The sequence below is a fragment of the Crinia signifera genome, chromosome 3 (genome assembly GCF_055691185.1).
Source record: "Crinia signifera chromosome 3, ASM5569118v1, whole genome shotgun sequence".
NCBI classification, from domain to species: Eukaryota; Metazoa; Chordata; class Amphibia; order Anura; family Myobatrachidae; genus Crinia; species Crinia signifera.
The window spans coordinates 205,504,263-205,530,217 of record NC_139219.1 but is presented as its reverse complement, the minus strand read 5'-3'; the positions used below and the strand labels follow the sequence as shown (position 1 = coordinate 205,530,217).

General features: G+C 41.7%; 1 protein-coding gene across 1 annotated transcript in view; it reads right to left on the bottom strand.

Annotated features, from left to right (window-relative positions):
• COL21A1 (collagen type XXI alpha 1 chain) overlaps positions 1-25,955 on the bottom strand; it is a 237,019-nt gene that overhangs the window by 157,019 nt on the left and 54,045 nt on the right. The gene's annotated exons all lie outside the window — the stretch shown is intronic.

Genomic DNA, 25,955 nt, shown 5'->3' with positions numbered 1-25,955 from the left:
TTGAGCTTATGGACACACCCCCTTAGTAACACTTGTAAAACCTGTCTGACACCACAAAAGGACTATATTGTATCAGTATCATATAGGCAAATCCCAGCTTACTTGTTTTAGTGTCCCTATTTTCAATACCGGCAGCTACATCTCGCCCACCACGCTGGGAGAGAATCCAGGGGCAAATGCAGGTTTTTCAGAAGGGGGTTTCCAGAGGGGCGGAGCAAAGCACGGAGATGGACACTTAGGTAACCCAGTATATGCCGGGTCAGTTAAAGTATTATAGATAGACCAAATGTATATAAATAATAATAATAATAAAATTAATAATAATATATATATATATATATATATATCCAGGTTGCAGTGGAGTAAGCATCTACACTCCCCTACTGCGGATTTTACTACTATTTTTTTACTGAGTGTGAGAAAGGAAGTCCCTACCTCCAAGCTTGTAGGTTATATCCACATTTCTGGATCTCACGCCTTGGGCTACATACATCTTTTGTTCACCTTTGAAGGAAGTGTCTCTGGATACCTAACCTTGGATTTTTTATCCTTGGCTTTATTCTTCGTCCCTACCCACTCTGATTTTAACTGACTGTACGTGTAAAGGAAAATTGTCCATTACTGCCATTGTTCTCTGGATTTCTGGCCCGTATTAGGCCATGCCATGCCCCTGATGAAGTCGTGTAGACGAAACACGTTGGGCTTCCAATAAAGAATTGCTTTTTATATTCGAGGTCTTCGGTTTCATTTCTGAAGTTTACGAATACTCCGTTTGAATAAAAGTGACTCCAGGATCACATCTATTTGGGACTTTTAGTTTGTGGCTAAGTGGTATCACTTGAGCGCACTCTGGACACCCCCCATCCGTGTATTCTATCTTTTGTCTCTCACTAACAGGAGAGTCGCTCCAGAGGTGCAGCTGGTCGAAAGACCGTGTCTAGCGCAATTCCTGACCATATTGTTTGTTTTATATATATATATAATAGTCCAAAGGGCAAGGCACATCCAGAGTACAAGGGCAAAAGAGTCCGGTGCCCGCTGTCAGCCTTGCAAGAGGCTTGTATATAGAATACTCACGCTGCCCAATTAGCAGCAACAGCAGCACACGGTCATCCAATAAAGAGGTATAGCAGGAGTCAGCAACGTTTCGATTTTATTTATAAAATCGTCATCAGGCACAAACATACAGTGAACAAGCTTACCTTATATCCCCAGTTCAATAATGTACGCTGTCCCACGTTTCCCGCGCCGGGGCGTCCGTGACACCCACGTGAAAAACAGCATCACGCTGCCTAGCAACTAAGTCCCTCCGCGTCATGCAGGCGACAGGGCAAACAGACTCCCCGTGATGACGCGGCGCGCACCAGGCGGTCGTAGTCAGTGGACGTCCGCATCACGTGCCACTCGTCATCAAAGTGACGTGGTGTGCACCTGACACTGAACAACCAATGAACGCCGTCGACGCGCTGCCTACGGCAACACAGGGGCTGCAGCTATGTCAACCTCAGACGCTGAACGGACTGTTGTCTTGGTAACCCAAGCACAGCGTCCAAGCGTACAATGTATACATAGCGGGGAAAATGGGACAGCGAACCAAGCAAGTAACACCCCAATTAAAAAGCTGTCAAGTGGTCATCATGAAGCGATAAATACCAACAAACAGCGGCACCAGGTCAATATACACAATATAATATACAAAAAGACATATACAAAAAATATATAGCAAATATAGAATGCAGCATCAAGATCATATGTACCATTGTACAAAATTAAACTTCACATATAAAGCATGAGAGATACCATATAAAGAACATATTTCATAAAATGCATAGAACAATCAAAGAAAAGCATGAAACCCCAAATGATCATTAAGACCAAAGGGGGTCATGGTTCTGAGTCTGTGAATCCAGCGGGATTCACACTGTAACAGGGCCAATGCTCTGTTACCCCCACGTAATTTCTGTGGGATATGGTCAATAATGATATATTGTAGATTGGCCATACTGTGACCAGCATGCGCAAAGTGTCTTGCGACAGGCTGGTCACTAGTCCCAGAACTAAGGGCTGCCCGGATTGCAGTCCTGTGACCTGCCATCCTGTCACGGAGATTGCGATCGGATTTACCCACATAGTGTTTCCCGCATGGACATGAGATCAAATATACAATATAGCGGGTCGTGCAGGTAACCCTATGTCTAATGAGATACCGTTTACCCCAGACCACTGAAGTTTGGCCTCCCCTTTTCTCAATTTTTACGTGCATGTCGCATCTGCAGCAACCGCATTGATGCCTCGGACCAAATTGATATTATGATTGACAAATTTTTGATCAGAGGATATGATCTGGACCTTTTAAATAAGGCTAAGATCAAGGCTTTATCTATCCCAAGGCCCTCATTGTTAAAAACCAGGGATAAAAATGACAACTCCAGTAATAAGAAAATGCCCTGGGTTAATCATTATAACTTATCCAGCAATGTAATCAGAGGGGTTGCCAAAAAACACTGGCACCTACTGGATTCTGATAAAGAATTGGGTCTGGCTAATGTGGCATTGATGCCATGCTATACCCGTGGAAAGAATGTTCGGGATTGGGTTGTTCGCACAGATGTTACACCTACTCCATGTAATGCAACGACCCCTGGTTTTCTGGGGAGACGGAACGGCTGCTACCGGTGTCTTAATTGTACAACTTGTAGGAGTCTGACCGTGGGTGACAGTTTTTGTCATCCTTTCAGTGGTAAACGGTATCTCATTAGACATAGGGTTACCTGCACGACCCGCTATATTGTATATTTGATCTCATGTCCATGCGGGAAACACTATGTGGGTAAATCCGATCGCAATCTCCGTGACAGGATGGCAGGTCACAGGACTGCAATCCGGGCAGCCCTTAGTTCTGGGACTAGTGACCAGCCTGTCGCAAGACACTTTGCGCATGCTGGTCACAGTATGGCCAATCTACAATATATCATTATTGACCATATCCCACAGAAATTACGTGGGGGTAACAGAGCATTGGCCCTGTTACAGTGTGAATCCCGCTGGATTCACAGACTCAGAACCATGACCCCCTTTGGTCTTAATGATCATTTGGGGTTTCATGCTTTTCTTTGATTGTTCTATGCATTTTATGAAATATGTTCTTTATATGGTATCTCTCATGCTTTATATGTGAAGTTTAATTTTGTACAATGGTACATATGATCTTGATGCTGCATTCTATATTTGCTATATATTTTTTTTATATGTCTTTTTGTATATTATATTGTGTATATTGACCTGGTGCCGCTGTTTGTTGGTATTTATCGCTTCATGATGACCACTTGACAGCTTTTTAATTGGGGTGTTACTTGCTTGGTTCGCTGTCCCATTTTCCCCGCTATGTATACATTGTACGCTTGGACGCTGTGCTTGGGTTACCAAGACAACAGTCCGTTCAGCGTCTGAGGTTGACATAGCTGCAGCCCCTGTGTTGCCGTAGGCAGCGCGTCGACGGCGTTCATTGGTTGTTCAGTGTCAGGTGCACACCACGTCACTTTGATGACGAGTGGCACGTGATGCGGACGTCCACTGACTACGACCGCCTGGTGCACGCCGCGTCATCACGGGGAGTCTGTTTGCCCTGTCGCCTGCATGACGCGGAGGGACTTAGTTGCTAGGCAGCGTGATGCTGTTTTTCACGTGGGTGTCACGGACGCCCCGGCGCGGGAAACGTGGGACAGCGTACATTATTGAACTGGGGATATAAGGTAAGCTTGTTCACTGTATGTTTGTGCCTGATGACGATTTTATAAATAAAATCGAAACGTTGCTGACTCCTGCTATACCTCTTTATTGGATGACCGTGTGCTGCTGTTGCTGCTAATTGGGCAGCGTGAGTATTCTATATATATATATATATATATATATATATATATACATACATAACAGCAGTGTAGACCCCTGGGCATAGCAATGTATTGGGGCCCCTACCTATCCTCCAGCGGTAGGGGTGGGGGGTGCTATGAGCGGAAGCTTTGATGTCCCGCGGGTGGTAGGGGGTATTATATCAACCGCTCATCATGTAGGGCTCAGTAATGATGGTGGGAAATGAGGTGGGAGAAGGGGGCATTGGGCTGAATGAAGGGGTCCCAATACATAACTTCCAGGGTGGTAGAGGATGTTTAATACGCAGAGGAGGGGTGTATAGTGGAGTGGGCTTATTATTCATAATTTTCTGGTGGGAGGACAGCTTGCTTGACTGCAGATATCTCCAGTTCCCGGAAATAGATTTCTTAGCTTTTAATGGTACTGGGGACTAGGGGATCAGCGTTCAGGATGCAGAGCAATCCGCGAACGAGTATATAAAACTACATTCCAGGTGTGTGGAGCTGGAGCAGTAACCAGCTGCTTGAAGGCTGATATCTCTGGTTCTGGGCACAGTAGAGACCAGCTTCTAGTGTCCCTCAAAGGGGGAGAGTCCCAGCTTTTGGAATATACCCTCAGAAAAACCCTAAGTCAGATAGAAACTGAAATATCTGACTGGGGAGAGCAATTAACAGGCTTGGCTGGGGCCCAATGCTTTGAAGTCAGATATCTCCGGTTCCCCAGGGCCGATTAGTAAAATTATTGTACCCATGAAAAGAGGGGACCCTCAGTTATCAGACTAGGGCCCTCAGATTCCTTGGGGGGTTTCTGGGTACTCAGAAACCCCCACTGTGTGCGCTACTGGAATCATCACACATCCAGCTCCGGTATGCCGGATATTCAGCGGAAGTGCGTCATTACTGACGCTTCACTTCCGCTAGATGGAACGCAGAACCCGGAAGTCTGCATTCCACTGCCGGCATCTGCTAAATGGGCACCCTGAAATTTACAATAAAGCACAAGGGTCTCCAGGTCTCATCGGGGCTTTGATCAGTATGCCAAACAATTAATTATTTACAATACTTTGTGGTCATTAGACATCTATCATGCGGCCTCCTCATTATGGGATACATTGCTCAAAGAACTACTTTCCACTATGGTGTCATCAACAGTCTAATGCCTACTTAATCCCATGTAATAGTAAACTCACAATACTGATCAAGGGGCATAATTTAAATTATACCACAACCCTTTTCTTAATGACATAAATCCAAGGCCACAAGCTCATAGGGTAACATGGGCATACATAGCTGTACCGCCACCTAGTGTACAATTATTGAAAAAGTTTTTTTACATAGACAAAATTTTTTTTTTTAACACAATAAAAAAATTATACAAAGGAAATGTCAGTTTAGTTGCTCAGACCATCATATTCACTCAATTTCATAGAAAAACTGCCAATGAATTGTTTTCGTTTAAGCCTCTAGGGGCCACCATGTGTAACTTGTGGATCCACCTAACCTCCTTTCTCAAAAGGACCAGGCCTCGGTTACCACCCCTCAACATAAGTGGCACCCAATCAATTATCATATAGCTCAGTGCTGAAATCTGATGTTTCAATTTTAAAAAATGTGCAGCGACAGGGTTCATCAGTTGTCTTGTGTGCATAAGCAAGTCTAATAGCAGACAGATGCTGGTTCATTCTTTCGCAGAAAGTGCGTATAGTCTTGCCCACATAATATAGGCCACACGGGCATCGCAGGAAGTATACAACATGATCCAACGTATAGGTCAGGTGATGTTCACATTTATTCCTCTGGCCCATGTGGGGATGATGGAATGCAGGACCACTGATGAGCCCACGACAGGTGGTGCAACTTTGGCATTTAAAACACCCAGGTTTGGCCACCAACCACCTTTTGTCCATCGTAGTACTTGGAGTAACATCAGTTCGTAATAAAATATCCTTCAAATTCTGCCCCCGACGGGCTGCAATCAGTGGTGTAGATTTAGTACAGTATTAAAAACAGGGTCTGCGCCCAGTATGTGCCAATTGCTCTTGATCTGTTCAAACTTAGTATTGCATTTCATCACCACTGTCATGCGTTGTTCATTGCACTTCTAACTTGATTTTGGAGAGTTATAGATTTGTCTTGCTCTCCTTAAACTCTGCTGTATATCTTTCTCTCAGTACCCTCTTGCCGAGTAAATATATATATATATATATATATATATATAGAGAGAGAGAGAGAGAGAGAGAGAGAGAGAGAGAGAGAGAGAGAGAGAGAGAGAGAGAGAGAGAGAGGTCTGTAGTGGATGGCACTCACGTATTGACCTTATAAGTCCAGCCGGTGCCCTCCATGATACCTCCAATCTGGGGGTCACAGTATACGAGTCGGATTGGCGGCACTCACGGCAATAATTTCAAGCAGACAACACATTGCTGTCAGCTTGAAATTATTGCTGTGAGTGCCGCCAATCCGACTCGTATATATATATATATATATATATATATATATATATATATATATATATATACGGCAGTATGCCGGCCCACACCAATTTACTGCACCTACCCGGGTGCTGGTAGGTTTTATTCATATACAACCTCCATGATACCTGTCAAAGTCAGGTTGCATCCACGCCACACTAGCATGGTATGGCCGCCATTTTGGTTCGCATAGTTACATCAATAGAGTATATAAACAAGTTGGAATAATTGTGCGAACTCGGTGTGCAGCCATACTAATACACATAAACTCATACTCCACACTCACAAATAATAAAATATAGTTATATGGTTTAAAAACGCTACAAGTAAAAATGGTAACACACGATCTCCCTTGGACATTTTAGTATCTGTGTATTCCGTCTCTCAACCGCAGCTCTCCTGTGGTTTTTTTTAAATGCGCAACATTTACCAGTCAGGAGTTATGGACAAAATACATATCTTATGTTTTACATTGCCATGAGGATGGTCTAAATGAAAGATCCAGCTGAAACCAGAAGCACAGCATGACCCTTAGACCTATGACAAAGCTTTGGACAAACACACAGTTGTGCATCCTTACTGAACCAATCAGGAGAAGTGAAACCTGACCTCTTGGCCAATGAAGAACTTTACTGTACTCTATTGTCTGGACCCTACATAATGTTGTGCACAGGATCAGGACTTTCTATTCTATCTTCTATTTTGGAGTGTGCTCAGGACTGAATACAGATACTCGGACCGAGTAGCGCCCACGTGTTGAGAGACGGTAACTGTGCTTTTGTATTTTTGTAGTTGTACTGTGGCTGATTGTGTTTATTTCTGTTTTTCCCACTTTTCATTAGTTATTTTTAAGTATTGTATAGTGATTCGTATATTCGTTATTGTTTCTTATTTCTGTTACCCCCTTTGTCCATTAAGGACTCAATACATACGGTGAAGGACTTTGTACCCTTATTCCAGAATTTATACCAAGTCTCGTGTACGTATTCGCAATTAGCGGAAGGGTTTTACAGGAAATTAAACCTGGTGTATTTTAGTCCGTTTGAGTACATAGTACTGCGAAAGGATACCAACCTAAGGGTATTGGTTCAGCGTGAGAGATTCACTGATAAGGTTCACTATGTGGCGCTACGCATTGGTTCGCACATAGTTTGGTATAAAGGTTATAAGTTTACGGACACAGTTCGTAAACTGCGCAACTTCACTAATTATCTATTGTTTAGGATTTAACATAACGCACACTTAGGACTCACTTCCAAGGCTTAAATCAACAGACCAGAGACATGTTTAGTAGCGACGTTGCGGTATCATGGAGGTTATGTATATATATATATATATATATATATATATATATATATATATATATAGTCCAAATCTCACAAGGTAGGAGACAGGAACGGCACTTGGAGTCATCCAATAATACAAACAAACTTTACTGCATGAATGTGGGTAACGTTTTGGGGGACCAACCCCGTCCTCAGACCCTCCTACAGCAAACAACCCCCCACCATTGTCACCCTCATATACTCACCTAGCCACCCGGTCACTGGAGCGCAGCTCACCGCCTCCCCGCCAGCAGAAGTCAGCGTCACCACACTTCTGGCCATGGACGCACAGGCAATTGCTAAGCAACCTCCTGTTTGCGTTCCATACACCAGGAAGCAGGGTACTGACGTCACCTGCTAGCCGGGGGACCGCTCATCAACATTCACAGAGACCGATCGGCACAGTAAAGTATTAAATCTGTTCATAGGAGCACTTCTCACCAGACGCCACACAGCTCTGCATGATCTGGGTGAAAGCATTATGCGTGCTCGCAGCACCCCACCAGCGTGCATGTGCATAACCACCTCATCACAACAACTGTTGCCCTGGGTTACTCTGCACATCCCATTACCAGATTATAGAAATATATACACAACAAGATATATACCTGAAAAATAGAAAATACTCTAAACATTCGAAAGAGAAAGGTTATTCACATTCACAATATCATAGCAACATAGTATTCACAAAATTGGATCAACATGTCAATTAGAATTTAGATCAAGCTATTCCAATTCAACTTCTCATTCAGACCCCCAGGCTGAATGGTTCCAAGTCGAACAATCCACCTGGATTCCAAAATTAATAATTACTTGGCTCTATTCCCACGACGCAATGAATCTGCAATATGATCTATCATAAAATATTTTAATGAACTGATGTGATGTCCCAGTGCCTGAAAGTGATGGGCCACAGGTTGATCCACTTCCCTGCCACCAATCGATAAATTGATATCAGATCGGTGGAGGCCCATACGCTCTCTGAACGTTCTGGTGGTTTTCCCATCTACACTTGTTCTGGCACCGGAGCAAGTTATATTGATATATTGTGACACAGGGAATTTGTTCCTCAAACCTCTAAACATATCGACGCAAGGTCTTTCATTGTGTTGAAAAACTGTGCAAAAAGCAGTCTAAACAGGGAATTACCCCTCACCAAATGTTTAAATTCCCTTCAGACAAATCCTAGCTGATACAGCAATAAGCTTTGCTAGGCACATCTTCGTTTATCATACGTTCTGAAATAGAACTTATTTTCTAATCTTGCATAGCATATAATTAGGGGGAGGGGTCCTAAACTGCACACCCTGGACATATAAGGTGCTACCTGCTGAGACTTGTAGTGCAGCAAGCAGGAGGAGGAGTTTGCAGGTGCACACTAAATATATACGCTAGACCTTTTAATATCTTGCTATATTGCATTTGAGGTTATTAGCATAGTAATGGCCATTAGTATGGGCTTGTCCACCGCATCCAGGTTACCTCAATAGGACATATAATATAGCATATAATTAACAAGCTCACTGCAAATTAAATGTTTGTTTGTCCTTCTTCGTTTTTTTTGTTCATTTTGACAGTGTATGTCCACTCTATTTTAAACAAATTAATTAAAAGTTAAGTTTTAACAAACCAAGAGTGCCCCACAAAAAGAGTCCACTTTCCCCTCTCCCCAATACTGCATTTATATCGGACTCAGGGGAGCACCGCCAACACACCAAGACCCTCTACCCTGTTAAGGGATACAACATCTATAAATACGTTGGTGAAAGGGGTTGACCTGGTTCACACTAGGTGGGCATATCCTTGTGCGGTTCCCAAAACCCTTTCTCCCCTATTGTATGAGATGCAATGCGACTGAGGCACCCCCCCCCCAGTATCCACGCCACCCCAAAGCATGGTGAGCACAGCGGAATGCGATAAATCGCCAGCTGCGCGCTCCCGTGTGTACTGCCTAATGGTCGCTGGTCGCAGGAGCATGCTCCTGCGACCAGTGGCTTTCGCCGGCGATCGCTGTGCCGAGAGGTCAGCGCCGGGGAGATCAGCGTTGATCTCCCCAGCCCCGTGCCGCTGCTCCCTCCCTCCTCCCATCAAAGTGACAGCAGCAGAGTCTGCTGCTGCTGCGCTCCCCCTCCGCCCCGTAGCAGTGTCTCCTTTTCATCGCTTGATGAAAAGGAGACACTGAGCAATATGATTGCTGGGGATATATTGCTAGCAATATATCCCCAGCAATCATATTACCCGTGTGTACACAGCATTAGAAAATTGGCAGCCAAGTTTCACAGTTCAAGTAATCACAGACGGACTCTGGCAGGCTGCCAATTTTCTAAGAAAATGTTAACACAGCTGTCTGGATTAATAAACAAACACTGGCGCCGTGAAACTACACAAGTACGGATTATAATATGCCTAGGATCTGACAATTCACAATAAAGGTGCGTACACACAGGGGCGATTTTGTCCAAAATCGCGGGAAATATGGTCGCTCAGCGACCATATTGCCCGCAATGGGAGTGTGCACCGGCGATATATCGCCGGGTGCGCGCTCCCGTTTTTGCCCCTGTGGTGATCGCTGGTCGCAGGAACATGCTCCTGCGACCAGCTGATTACCACTGCCGGGCTCCCCCCGGCAGTTTCTTTTTCATCAGCGACCATCTCTGGTCGCTGATGAACAGGAGAAACTGAGCAATATATTGCTCAGCCATAAATTTTCCAATTTCTCATGTAAGTTAGCCCTCTTCTGTGACTTTAATATTAAATCCAAATTTTGTCAAAAATGTTTTCTATATAAAATTGGCATTGCCAAATATATTCAGAAATTCTCTAAGAAAAATCTTGTAAAGAAATATTTGGCACATTCTTTTGGAACAAAATAAATGCCTATGTCCCATTTAAGTTTCTGGCATATTGGAAAGGAAATACTGTTCTAACAATTCAAATAAAAATATGGTACTTGTTTCCTAGAACGGCCACAACGATTTAGATCGTTGTGGTCGTAAGATAAAAAATCGGATCGATCGCATCGCATGCGATTTGGTCGCATACGATGCGACCGATCCGATCTGCCGATTTTTCACCCGATTTTTTTTTTTTTTTCACCAGATTTGTTTAAATTGCCCCCCCAAATGTTAATAAGTGTGCTAGACCCCACGATAGACGTGAACCCGAAGCGTGGCGAGCGCAGCGAGCCCGCGAGGGGCGGCGGTGCGCGTCCTCCGACCTTTTCATTCCCCTACTATCCACTAGGGCGTGGAGTGAGAATATAATAGTGTGGCGAGCGCAGCGAGCCACCGAGCCCGAAGCGTGGCGAGCGCAGCGAGCCCCGCGAGGGGACGCGTCTAACTTCACAGGTATACGCGTCCCCTCGCGGGGCTCGCTGCGCTCGCCACGCTTCGGGCTCGGTGGCTCGCTGCGCTCGCCACACTATTATATTCTCACTCCACGCCCTAGTGGATAGTAGGGGAATGAAAAGGTCGGAGGACGCGCACCGCCGCCCCTCGCGGGCTCGCTGCGCTCGCCACGCTTCGGGTTCACGTCTATCGTGGGATCATGGCGGGCACATAAAAAATGTGAAATGGGTCATATTGGCCCATTTCACCTTTTTTATCATTTTTCCCTATGTGAGATGGACTTAATCAAGTCCATCTCATCTTGTGCCATTATAATGGCACAAGACCGACCGATTTCAATGTTAAAAGATTTTTTAACATTGAAGTCTATGGAAAAATCGGGTCAATCGGTCGGTCGCATCGCGGCCGATTTTAATTGGTCGCGACCGACCGATTGACCCGATTTCTGTCAATCAAAGTGAAAAAATTGTAAAAAATCGGCCACATCGTGAGGATCGTGTCCCTTAATTAAGAGCCACGATCACTCACGATTGTGGCCGTTCTAGGAAACAAGTACCAAAAATATTCTCTGTAAAATATGATGGCAAATGTTATAAATATGTAAAGAAAACAATTCAAGTGTTAATTCTTTTGACAGTGTCTCATTGTATTTCTTTAAATAGAATTTTCACTACATTTAGAGGACAAATAAAATAAGAGTGAATATAACTGTAAAAGGATCAGATCACATTTACAAAAACAAGTGCAACTATTATTAGGGAACTGCACCTGTTATTCCACTTATTAAAAAAAAACACATTACTGCAGAACAAAATATCTTGAGGTTTGTTCTAGGTATCATTAACTTGCACAGTTTTAAGACAAGTCTTAAACAATGAAATTGATAAGAAAATTGATTCTTAACCCTTTGAGTGCCAACTGAATTTGTCAAAATTGGTGTGAGAATTGCCAAGCAAACATTTTTATTCATCATAATGACCTGTAAGGTTTGCCTTATCTAGGAAATATATAGTTCTTTTACACAACATTTTTTTTTATTTGAATTCATATAACAAATGTGAGTGATGCTGGCATTTTTAGCTGATATTTTGCACATCTCTCACAGAGCTGGTGGCACTCATATTTCGCCCATCTCTCACAAAGATGTTGGCATTTTTAGCGGATATTTTTACTCATCTCTCGCAGAGATGTTGGCACTTAAAGGATTAAATGTATTCGTTGAGCAATAAAGTGGATTTCAGTTAGTTAATAATAAATGTGCCTGCTGGTTCAATCTAAAAAAAGGCAAATATACAGCTCATGTGACATTTCACATTGTTACGACACTGCAAAAAACAACCTTGACTGAACTCTTCAGAACTCTTTTATCAGGAAATGACAATGTATGTCCGTGGAACATTACAACCAGAAATACATTTGGAATGTGTTAGATGTATTATTGTCTTCTGAAAGTTTTGTCCTTGCATTGATAGCAGGATCAGCAAATTAAAAATGAATGGGAACAAGTCCTGACCATGATCTGGACAGTTGCATAAGACAGGTATTCACCAATGGAATCTAGCTAATTAGAAGCATAATTCGCCTTAACATGGATAGGAACAAAAAACAAAAAAAGATTAAACAGCAGTACTGTCGGATAGTCTACTCTAACACAAGCTATGCTATGTTTCCCAAACTACAAAGGTGACATAAAGATAATAGTGCTATGTCCAAGATGATGTCTTCACCCTTCTTTAACCCCTTCCCGACATTTGACGTACATTTACGTCATGGTCGGGAAGTACTTCCCGACACATGGCATAAATGTACGTCATGGATTTAAACTGTCACCGCGTCTATAGACGCGGTGACAGTTTGGAGATGTCTGCTGTCCCTGACAGCAGACATCCCCCCTCGCCGCCCAGGGGGGGCAGGGGTGCCCCCCCCGGTCGGCGATCGCTGCGATTGGCTGTTCAAAAGTGAACAGCCAATTGCAGCGTTTTCTGTGTTACCGGCGGCTAAGCCGCTCGGTAACACAGAGATCGGTGGTGATCGGTGCTGTTAAGTACAGCACCGATCACCACCGAGCGGCAGCCCGCCCTCCCACCCGCCCGGCAGCCCGCCCTCCCACCCGGCAGCCTCCCTCCCACCCAGCCAGCAGCCGCAGCGCCAGCCCCCCTCCCACCCCCCCCGCCAGCAGCAGCACAGCTTTGATTTGGGTTTAAATTTATTTTTATGAACTATATATATATATATATATAAATATATATATATATATATATATATGTGTATATATATGTATATATATATATATATATATATACACATATATATATATATATGTGTGTATATATATATATATATATATACACATATATATATATATATATATATATATACACACACACATATATATATATATATACAGTGATCGGTGCTGTTAAGTACAGCACCGATCACCACCGATCGCCAGCCCCCCCCCCCCCCCCTCCCACCCGGCAGCCCCCCCTCCCACCCACCCGGCTGCCGCAGCGCCAGCACCCCTCCCACCCCCCCACCAGCCGCAGCGCCAGCCCCCCTCCCAAAGCTGGTGAGCAAAATGGGGTCACATGTGGGGGGGTTCCACTGTATTGGTGCTTTGGGGGTCTTGCTAATGCGACATAGCACCCACCATTCATTCCACCACCAAAAATCACTCCTTCCCTTCTGAGTCCTGCCATGCACCCAAATGGTATTTTTGGGTCACATATGAGGCATTGCCGTACTCGGGAGAAATTGGGGCACAGATTTTGGGGTGCTTTGTCTCCTTCATTCCATGCGAAAATGAAAAATTTTGAGCCAGAACTGCATTTTTGTGTAAAAAATTACATTTTTTTACACAAAAATGCAGATCTGGCTCAAAAATTTTCATTTTCACAAGGAATGAAGGAGACAAAGCACCCCAAAATCTGTGCCCCAATTTCTCCCGAGTATGGCAATGCCTCACATGTGACCAAAAAATACCAGTTGGGTGCATGGCAGGACTCAGAAGGGAAGGAGTGATTTTTGGATTTTGCAGCACAGATTCTGGTTGAATGACCCCTGAAGCACCCATACAGTGGAACCCCCCCACAAGTGACCCCATTTTGCAAACTACACCCTTCAGGGAATTCATCAGGGGGTATAGTGTACATTTCAAACCCCCAGGGGTTTCACCAATTTTGATACAACTGAGCTGTGAAAATGAAAAATTAAATTTTTTCATTTTCACAGCCCAGTTGTATCAAAATTGGTGAAACCCCTGGGGGTTTGAAATGTACACTATACCCCTAAATGAATTCCCTGAAGGGTGTAGTTTGCAAAATGGGGTGACTTGTGGGGGAGGTTCCTAACTTTTAGCACTTATGGTGCCTAGAAACCTACATGGTGCCTAAAAAAAAATCTCATAAAAAGGAGGCTCCAAAATCAAGTAGGTGCTCCTTCTATTATGAAGCCTGTGGTTTGGTCAACGTGCACACTAGGGCCACATATAGGATATTTATGAAAACAAAAGAATTGGGGGAATCAATTTTTAGTCACATTTCTCTAGTAAAATCTACTGTATTCGTTAGAAAAATGTATTAAAATTGAAACTCTGCAAAAAAAAAGAAATTTTGAAATTTCACCTACACTTTGTTTTAATTCCTGTGAAACACATAAAGGGTTAACAAACTTCCAAAATGCTGTTTTGAATACTGTGAGGGGTGCAGTTTTTGAAATGGCATCATTTATGGGGGTGTCTCACATACAAGTCCCTCAAAGTCACATCAGAACTGAACTGGTCCCTAAAAAAATCAGTGTTTGAAATTTTCTTGAAAATTTGAGAATTTGCTATTCATATTTGAAGCCTCCTAGTGTCCAAAAAAATGAAAAGGAGGTTGAAATAATGATTGCAACATAAAGTAGACATATGGTCTTTGTTAGTTATTAACTATTTTGAGTGGTATGTTTATTTGTCTCACAAGCAGAAAATGTGACATTTTGCAAATTGCAAAATTTTCCATTTTTTCACGACATTTTGGTATTTTTCACAAAAAAACACAGACTGTATCGACCCAAATTTACCACTAACTTGAAGTACAATGTGTCACGAGAAAACAATCTCAAAATCACTGGGATAAGTAAAAGCAAAAAAAAGTTATCCCCACTTAAGTGAAACATGTCAGATTTGAAAAAAATGGCTCTGCCAGGAACGCAAAAACTGGCTGTGTCAGGAAGGGGTTAAAACCTAATGACTGCCCCAATAGAGGCAGGGCAGGAGACCTTTCCCATAATAGACTAGCTGAACAAATGTACTTACCTATGAAGACATCTCTTAACAAACATAGGGGGTGATTCTGGTTAACAAACTACCTCGTACGTTTGAACGAGGAGTTCAATGGTGAAGATCTGCATAGGCGAATATGCACATGTGCAGGTCTTCACTGCGGGCGCCCTCTGAGACTTGCATAGTCAGCCAACCAGAATCAGGCCCATACTGTATTAAGCACTTCTGGCCACTCAGATGTGACAAAAAGCTAGGCACCCCCCATGTCCTTGCATAACATATTTCAGATTCTAAGTGATCTCTAGAAAGTAGCAAACCCATCTAAAAATGTACCATTAGAATGTAAGCTCTCAGGAGCAGGGCCCTCCCTCATTTGCTTTTCCTTCTCTTAATCTTTGATGGCACTAAATTCTGTATTTCTCTGCCACGCTTATACTTATTCCAGTGTCGTCTGCTGATGCGGCAATGTTTATGTGCTCTGTACTTGTCCTCTATTGTATTCAACTGTAAGTCACTGTAAGTCACTGTTTGCATATGTGTTTATGTACTCTTTACCTGGTTGCTGCACCACATCCCTTGTGGTGCCATATAAATAAAAATAATAATAATAATACAGTATTATTGAATATATCGATAACTGGTGTAATAATATAACCTGTGTGCTAGAGGCCGTAAATAATTGGTCACACAAGTTCAAATATCAAACAATTAATTTTTCAGTAAATTGTTAAATTGAGTGGATTTTGAATGAGCACATAAGAAATGTATGGCAAGAGGTCCAGATTATACTGTATTCACCACACAGGGTGTTATTCTATTGTACAGTGCACTTCATTATTCTGTGATTCACAAAATGCAGAGAGAGATTACATCAATTTCTACCTATTATTATTATGAGGTTCATGTTATCCAGACACTCAAATTTGTAACTTTGGAGAGAACTGCAGCATCTTCAACTGAAGAAATAGTTCTGAAAAGAAATATACTATTTATGGGGACTGCACTTCTTCCTATATGCAATGCATTGGGGATGATTAGACACCATAATTATATCTGGGTAAATAAGAGATGCTCCCTTTATCTCACAAAGGAACTGATTTAACATATCCCACATTTATAAAGCATAACTTTGTTATGTAAAAGATTTTATTTATTTATTTTCCACAAATGAAGCAACTATGTCTTGTCTGTACATTTTTTTCTTTGAATTTATATAACAAATGTGAGCGACTGGATATTTTTAGCGGATATTTTGCACATCTCTCACAGAGGTTTTGGCACTCAAAGAGTTAAGAACCCTAGTATCACTGTATGGGTATGTACCTAGCATCTAAATATAATGTGGCACTAATGTTAGTCCTGAATGCCTTTGGCTGTAGTTATAATGGAAAAATCACTTATATTAAAAAATGTCTTTACTTTTACAGTATGTTGCCTATGATCAAAGATCAAACCATCATTCATGTCTAATGCATCTGAATGTCCTCAGTTTTTATAATGGCGAAGAATTTCCAAAAAATAAGGTGGTAATTTTGCGAGATGCAATAAAATTGTCAACTCATGTGCTTATGTGAGAACTGGGCTGCATGCGACAATGTCATGATGGGAATTACAGACTGTGCTCAAAATACAGTGAAGAAAACAATAATCATGTGGTTGGACTACAACATGTTAAGGTTGAAATTCACACCGTAGGCCTTGTTTGTGTTCCTGTGGACTTTTATGGACTGTTAAAGAAGATTTAATGAAAGTGTCACAAGAGAGAGTGTAGTTCAAAGAGTTTGGTTGTTTTTAAAGTCTGTGCCTTTTATTGCCCATGTAATACTGTACTTAATGAGTTTTCGTCATCGCTTTGATGTTCTACAATATCAAAGTTCTCAAATACAAGAAGGACTGGAAATTGAAATCAGTGGAGGTTCGATGCTACAGTAGCTACTTATGCATCATCAAACCGGTAGACAAAGGTGATGGAATGGTTGTCCTTGACAAAACAGACTATCTAATGGAAGCTACAAAACAGAAAGAACAGTGCTCTAAAACAATGAAAATGAGAAGTGATTGATTAAATTAGGACACAATTTAATATCGAGCATAGAAATAATTTCATGAAAAATATAAAAAGATGAGCATAAAAGCAATACATGGGACCCTAGTGGGAAATAGGTGGAATTGTAAACCTGCACTGGATCAATGAGTGAAATACCCAAATTGATAAAGACCATGTTCAGTTACCTCTAAGGGTAACTTTATTAAGTTATCCTTGATAAAGTTACCCTTGGAGGTAACAAAACAGTTTGGTGTGAGATCTTGCGACCCTTCTGTGACTTATTGGGACATTCACTTACTTTTTATTCTGGACACTTGCCCACCCTAATCCCATTTGGAGTATCCACAAACTTGGACATATGCTGTCTACTAGTGAGGACTCGCTGGATGCCATACAGCCCCCCATCTGGGAATGCAAACATCCAATGGCACCAAGTGGACTTACCAACAGTTAGACTCCATCAATTTTGGTATTTCACTCATTGATCCAGTGCAGGTTTACAATTCCACCTATTCCCAACTAGTGTCCCACAGGAACGAAAAATCCTACAGACTAGATATCCAGTAATCCCAGTCTTTTACTATCTACCCAAAATACACAAGGACCCATTACACCCACCAGGTAGACTGATCATATGCAGAATCAGATCAGTAACATCAAACCTATCAAAATACCTAGACATTATAGTACAACATGTTCAAACACAACCATCATACATAATGGACAGCACTCAAATTCTAAACCACCTAAAGACATCACATGGGACGACAAACTATGGCTCGCCACAGCAGCTGTCACTTCACTATACACTGTGACGGATCACCAAAAGGGCATTGATAGCATCAATTACCACCTCCAGAAGGACCCTACCATGGTAGCCCAATAGTACACCTTAATCATAGACAGTATCACTTTTATTCTGGAAGACAATTATGTGTGGTTCAAGGGTTAGTTCTACCTCCAAACTACAAGCGAACTATGGTGATAGCCACAAGATTCGCCCCTAGTTATGCCAACTTATTCACATATGGTGTGGTGGCCACCCTGGGGAGAATCTCATGCTCTGAACCTGCTACTGTACATTGATGACATATTCTCAATTTGGTCAGGCTCCAAACAATCACTCCAGAAATTCCTTACACACATGAACAACAACTCAAGCCATCGTAAATGTACTGCTAACTAGAGTAAGATCTACACATATACATAGAAAATTCTCAGATACAGATGAAGACTTTCAGGAAGACAGTTAATAGTTTCATCCTTTCAACCAGTTGGCACCACCTAAACTGGTGAAAGCGATACCCAAAGGACAGTTCATATGACTGAGACTAAACTGCTCAAAACTAGATGACTTCCTAAGTCAAGGCCAACAATTAACCACCCAGTTCATAGAGAAACAATACCCACCCGATCAGGTGGATTGGTATACAATAAAGTATACCAATACAATAGAGATGACCTTCTGCATTATACAGCTAAGACCAACAAAAAATATCACCAAGAGGTACTTTCATAACAAATTATTCCCAACATGCCCATATAGTGCAACATATTCTAAGAAAACATTGGCCTCTCTTCCAAGAGTATGAACTCTTATCAGATTACTTTCCCACACAACCCAGAGTGATCTACAGAAAGACATCAGACTTATGCAGCAGACTTGTATACAACCACATTCCACCTAAGAAGAAAAAAAGAACCACGATATATAAGACCAATCCCATAGGTGGCTGTTACTACTGGTATAGGGTGGTCCAATTTAGGGAAAGAAAGTACTCAACCAGTAACAAATTTCACTCCAACCAACACCAATGTCACCTACAAAATGAAAATCATACTAGCTTGCAGTACCAAAGGACTGATCTATCTACTTGAGTGCCCGTGTCACAAACACTACATATGCTGCACCATCAGACCATTGAAGTCTTGTATAGGTGAACATACAAACAATATCATAAAGAGTCTTGAGGAACATAGTGTATCCAAACACTTTAAGCACAACCACCAAAGTAACCCTACAGGTCTCACCTTTCTAGGCATCCAGGAAGTTCACCGCAACTGGAGGGGTGGTGATTACATAAGCCACATCAACACCATAAAACTGAAGTGGGTGTACAACCTTAAGACACTTGCACCACATGGTCTAAATTTAGACAATTAAATAAAATCCATAATGGGCAAAAGATAACCATTTCCTAGGACTTACAACAAATGTCAGTAGCCACACGATCTTACACCAATGCATGTTAATTCCCACCCAACACAATACTGACTCAAATTCTTTCCAGTCAGTTCTAACCTGGTTAAAATAATTATATCACCACATAAATCACATTAAGCAGGTGAATTCCTATCCCCACCAGTAATCATTGGGGATTTATAATCTTACCACAGTCAACGGACCCTCTTTCTAGCACTTTATTTACCCCTCCTCTCACCCAACCAATTTATCTTTAGCACCAAACTTATCCCTCCTCACAGTCAACAGGATCACAGTTGATTTACAGCCTAATGAAAATTTCACCAATCACTCAACAAGGGATGGAAAACAGCTGATTGACAGCTCAATGTACCAATTGACCAGCCCCTTCTTCTTTTTTTTTAATTGTTTTTTATTGCATAAAGGAATATATTAACAAAATTTAGCATTGAAGAACATTACAGAATGCATACATTTTCATTTTTTTCTTCTTTCCATATAGTCAGCAATGATAACATCCATGGAATCAACACTTATATAACAAAGGATTTAAGTATTTGAGTTGTCAACAATAATATACGTAAAGTGAGAATGTATAATAATATAAATACAAGAAACAATTTGCTAAGATATATAATAAATCAATTATGGCTTGTAAACATAAGTTCCATATAAGCAATCATTAATAAACACAAGCAAAGATAGAAACCATGGTGTGTCAGTGTGCTTTACTTTGTTTTTGTTTTTATTTGTTTTGTTTTTTATGAAAAGAAAAGATTCAAATAATCTATTATTATGTATACCATGGCATTCATAGTCAATGAGACAGAAAGAAAAGGAAAAGGAGGGGGGGGGGGGGTTTAAAATAAATTACAGAAAATAAAGCTTTAGGAGGGGGGGGCTATGCGTGTTCGGGAAGACTCTCCCACACTACTATTGAGCAATTGGTGGATCCTGCAAAAGCAGTCTGGTTTCGTACCAGAGAGTTGTGTGGAAGAATTTATGTATTTGCACTGGCTTCCAAAATCTGCACTGGCTTCCATTCCCCTACAGAATCCTTTTCAAACACCTCACACTCACATACAGGGACATCTCTAATTCCATTGCTCCATATATCTCTAACCTCATCTCCATTCATAAACCCTGCCGCCCTCTACGGTCGGCTGACGACTGTCGTCTCTCCTCCACCCTGATCACTGCTTCCCACGCTAGAGTACAGGACCCCTTCAGTGGAACGCACTCCCTCGCTCCATTAGACGCTCCCCGACCTTGCAAAGCTTCAAACGGGCACTGAAAACTTACCTGTTCATCAAAGCGTACCCTTCCACTGCATAAACCAGCTGATTCTCCGACCCCTTGCCTGTTTACATCCTGCTATCTAACCACCACCCACTTGCTTGCACCTCTTGTAATCTGTCTGTCTCCCCTTCCTACTAGATTGTAAGCTCCTCCGAGTAGGGCCCTCTTCCCTCCTGTTGTCAAAGCCCACTTCTCTTCACATCTCACTCACAGCTCTCCTATACTCCAACACTCAGTGACCATCTTCGTCCGCATACTCATCTCCATCATTGGCATCTAGCCTCTAGTGGTATGTTGATTGAGTCCTCACTACTTATATCCAAGCTGTAATGTGTATTGAACTGTGGCGCTCTTTATTTGTACTGTATTTTTGTTATTTATTCAATGTTATGCCAAGCTTTGTCTCCCAGTATTGTTCCTTTGTACGGCGCTGCGAAACACTTGTGGCGCCTTATAAATAAAATTATAATAATAATAATAAGTATTTGTCTTTTAGTCTCCATTGGTAATGTGTCTATATAGCTTTCCCACATCTCGAAAAAGAGTTTTGTATTGTTTTCCTTATGAAGGGTTGTGTCGGTCCATTCTAGTTTGAATATTTGAAAAAAAAATCCTTTAAACATTAAAAGTGAGGGAGGTGTGGCAGATCCATTGTTGTAATATACATTTCCTCGCCACCGAAGAAACATACAACAACAGCTTTTTACACCCGACCGAAATCTTTGGAGTGGCTGGCAAAAATCCCAAAATGGCCCACTCTGGTGTTAACAATAAGTGATTTACCAGATGATCTATTGCAAATTGCTGAACTGCTAACCAAAATCTTTGGATAGCTGTACATTCCCATAAACAGTGATACAAATTTTCATCAGAATGGCTGCACTTTGGGCATGTTGAAGAGTCAGTCAAGCCTATCAAATTACAGAGGTGAGGAGATAAATAACCCCTATAAAATATTTTAGAAAACATATCTTTGTAAGAAGTGGCTGATATTGTTTTTGTAGAGTATAATAAGGTCTTTAGAATAGTCTTTTCTTCTAGGTTGGGAAAGTGTGTCCGCCACTTAGTGATACCTGTTTGGTATTGTCCATTATAGTGAGGTTCTTTTATTATTTGATAGAAGTAAGTTATGGCTCTCCTAGAGTAACCTACATTTAAAAAAGCTTTATTAAGTTGTTATCTCAATCAGCGTCACTTAAAAATCTTATTACCCTATTGGTATAGTGTTGGGCCTGAAGAAAAGCTAAATTACATGGTGGTAAGAAATCATAGAGGGATTTTGCCTGAACATAAGTGTATGTTTTTTTCTTTCTTGATTTGTGAGTTGTCGAACAGAGCGCAATCCCTGAGAGCACCATGATTGGAATGGCTGAACCGCAGTGCCGTCTTGAAAATAGATATTGCCTAAAAAGGGGAGATGTAAAGAATATGAAGTGTGTAATTTAGCTTTATTACGTATAGTATGCCATGTAGACCATGTAGACATAAGAAGAGGATTATCTAGCACTTTTTGAGGCAGTTCATACTTAGGTAGGTGTAAAAGACACGTTAAATTAAGAGTAGGAAGAAGTTGCTGTTCCAATGTATAATTAGCATATTGGTCTTTATGATGGAGCCAGTCTTTGATATATCTACATATGGCTGCCTGATTGTATAGTTTTATATTGGGAAAATTGATCCCCCTGTCCACTCTAGATCTTTGTAGTATTTTTAAGCTAATCCTCGACTTCTTTTTTGACCATATGAAATTTCTGAAAAGATCCGTAATTTTATTTTCATCAGATAAAGTGAGTAGAAGTGGAAGGACTTGGAGTGGGTACAAGAGCTTTGAAAAAGTAATTAATTTGATAAAATTGGCCATACCCAAATATGATAATTGTAAATGTTGCCAACCCTCTAGTTCTGCTGTTATTTTTACAATAAGTGAAGTTATATTTGTGAAATAGAGATTATGAATATTCTTGGTTAGTGTTATTCCCAAGTATTGTATTTGGGACGAAGCCCATTTCAATCCTCCAAGAGGAGTGCTTGGTTTATATGGGTGACTTCCCAATGCCATAGCCTTTGATTTTGAGAGATTAATCCCAAATCCCAAAAGTAAACCATATTGATGGAGAACATCAAATAAAGGTTCAAGGCTAACCTCAGGATTAGAGACAAATATCAATAGGTTATCGGCAAAGGCTTGTAGTTTCAATTCCTGAGAGCCAATTTTGGCTCCTCGCAGGACCGGCCAGTTTTGAAGATGGCGTAGTAAAGGGTCTAATGCTAGGTTAAATAACAAAGGCGATAATGGGCAGCCTTGCCATGTTCCTCGTTGCATTGAAAAAGGGCTTGCCCAAAAGACCATTGACCAATAGTCTAGTAGAGGGTTTATGGTATAAGTACTTAACTAGGTTTATAAAAGAAGGACCAAAACCCCTTTACTCCAGGATTGCAAAAAGATATTCCCATAGAATTTTGTCGAAGGCCTGTTCGGCATCTAAGCTCAACAACACAGTTGACTGGTTAGTTTCATTTGATGAGGAAACTATCAGAGCAATATCTGAATGAATTCTTAAGACTGAGTGGCGATCTGTTGGATTTGGCATCATATTTCCTAATCTCATAGACAGAATTTTGGTTAAGATTTTATAATCTTGATTCAATAGTGCAATTGGTCTATATGATTCAAGCATGGTAGTATCTTTGTCTTGTTTAGGCAATAAAAGAGTTATGGCGTCATTAAAAGATGAATAAGATAACTTGTTATCAAACATTTCTTGATATAAAGAGGTGAGTGTTGAGACAACATCAGTTTTTAAAATTTTGTAGTAATTGGCATTTAAACCATCAGGACCAGGTGCTTTGTGTAATTTTAAGGAATCGATGGCAAGGAGAATTTCCCTTTCTGTGATTTTATCATTTAACCTTTCTTTTTGTGAAGATGTTAATTCGGGTAAACCTACAGAATCTGAAAAAGTTACGATATCTTTAGAGTCTGGTTCATTAGATTTGTAGAGATCCGTGAAGTATGACTCCAATAATTTCAGAATATCGGACTGGGAAGTAAGGACTGACCCAGATCCCTGGTCATATAGTTTGTTGATATAATTTTTTTTTGTTTGTTTTTTAGCCATAAAGGCCAATAGTCTTCCCGACTTGCCACTCCAAAGATAATATTGATTTCTCATATAGTCAGTCTTCATTTTGCTTCCCGCAAGAGGAAGGCCTCAAGTAGGCCCTTATCTTGGAGGTAGACCAGCCCCTTCTTAACCAATCAACACACCAGGCAGCATGCCAGTAAGATTGCCCCAAACATTGAATTAATTCACATCTCCAGACACTGAAAAAACTCACTAGAAGAAGGCCTTGTGGCCAAAATGCATTGGAGACACCAAACTGAACCTAATCCTACTTGCACATTCCCACCAAGTCTCCACTGGACAGCGGACTTGAGCGCATGGCACTCCACAGACAGCGTGATCCCTGGAGCAAAAATCTCACAATGCCCGGAAGTTGTGTCTGCCTGTGTGTAGTGCTGTGGGACAGAAGCCAGCATTTCTGTGGTGCACGCATACCCCGGCTTTTGCAACAAAACTCGCAGCCCCCAATAACTGTCATCCTATACACACCACAGTGTTCCACTGGTTGATTTGCAAGCCTCCAACAATACTTAACAATATGAGTGATGGCATATTTAGCCAATATTTTGCGCATTTCTCACAGAGATGTTGGCATTCAAAGGGTTAAGATGCATAAATCCAACTCATAACTTACAGTTACTTGCAATGCTAGGAAATTTGGATATTCTGGTGTTTTCAGTTCAAACTATTCTGGAATTATTAATTAGGAAGTGATTCATAATAAAGATTTTAATTCTTGAAGAGCCGCTCAGCAGCAAAATTCACTATAGCTATAATGAACTACCTGTATTCCTATACCTCAGGATCTAATGGAGCTAAGGTGCAAAATCTGGGAGCAAAAGATAATACACAGAAATCATGCAGTAAATACTGCTATACCTTTTACAGGCTGTGTAGCAAATGCACAAAAGTATAATATACTGTAGTCTTGGCAAAGACACAGGGAGTACAGATGCTCGGCCCACCTCCATCTGCACCCAGCTCTGAGATCTGGGATAGCACATAAAGGGACATGAGGGGGATCTGGGCTAGCACATAAAGAAGGCATTAGGTGGATCTGATCCGGGACATAAAAGACAATGGGGTAGATGTATTATACACCATTATGGAGAAGAAAGTGGTATCAATACACAGCATCTGCAATGATAACACCTCTCCCCCATGGACTATTGTGCAGTGTGTGCTACATGTGCTTTGTGCTATGTACCCCTGTCATTATTGGTGCTGCTATCTTCAAGATAGCACACTTATATGCAGGGCAATGTATGATTTATCAAAGGCTCTGCAGCTATCAATTTTGACAGCTGTAGGTGTCCTTGTCCATTCACAGCAACTAACTATAGCGGCTGCTGCACCTGCTAGGCCACATGTGATATCTCGCAAGGCTTGCAAGATGTTTCGCATGAGCAATAGAGACAGCAGGGAGGTGGGATGGGGGCGGGGGGGGGGGGGATTGATGCACCAAATCAGTACTAGACTGATGCACTGTGGGGGTTAAGCAGGGATCGCCAGAGTGGAAGGTTTCACTCTTCCACTCTGGCACATGAGATGCAAACATCTCTTCCCTAGTGTTTCCTACTAGTGCTTCAGTAGCAAGTCAAAGCAGGAAGAGGTTTACTGGTACAAACTGTGACAGTAAATACACATACCCCCATGAGTGGACACTAGGCTGGCACATTATTGGGCATTAAGGGGGTCTGGGCTGGCACATAAGGGACAGGAGGGAATTCTGATGCACATAAAGGGGCATAAAGTATGTAGAAATGGGCTATCAAAGAAAGGAGCATAAGGGCATAAACGCCAACATGACCCATTCCACAGATAACACATTCTCTTTTTCTGGACTTCCTCGCCAATGGAAGTTGCAGATTTGGGGCTGCAGCACAGTCCAAACTTCAAATAGTAGAGCTGTACCAACTGTTAGTTAGTCCTGGGCAGCATTGTTTGGCAGTAGCAGGTGGAATGGGTCATGTTGGAGGGTATGGTAGGGGCCACTGACCTGGCA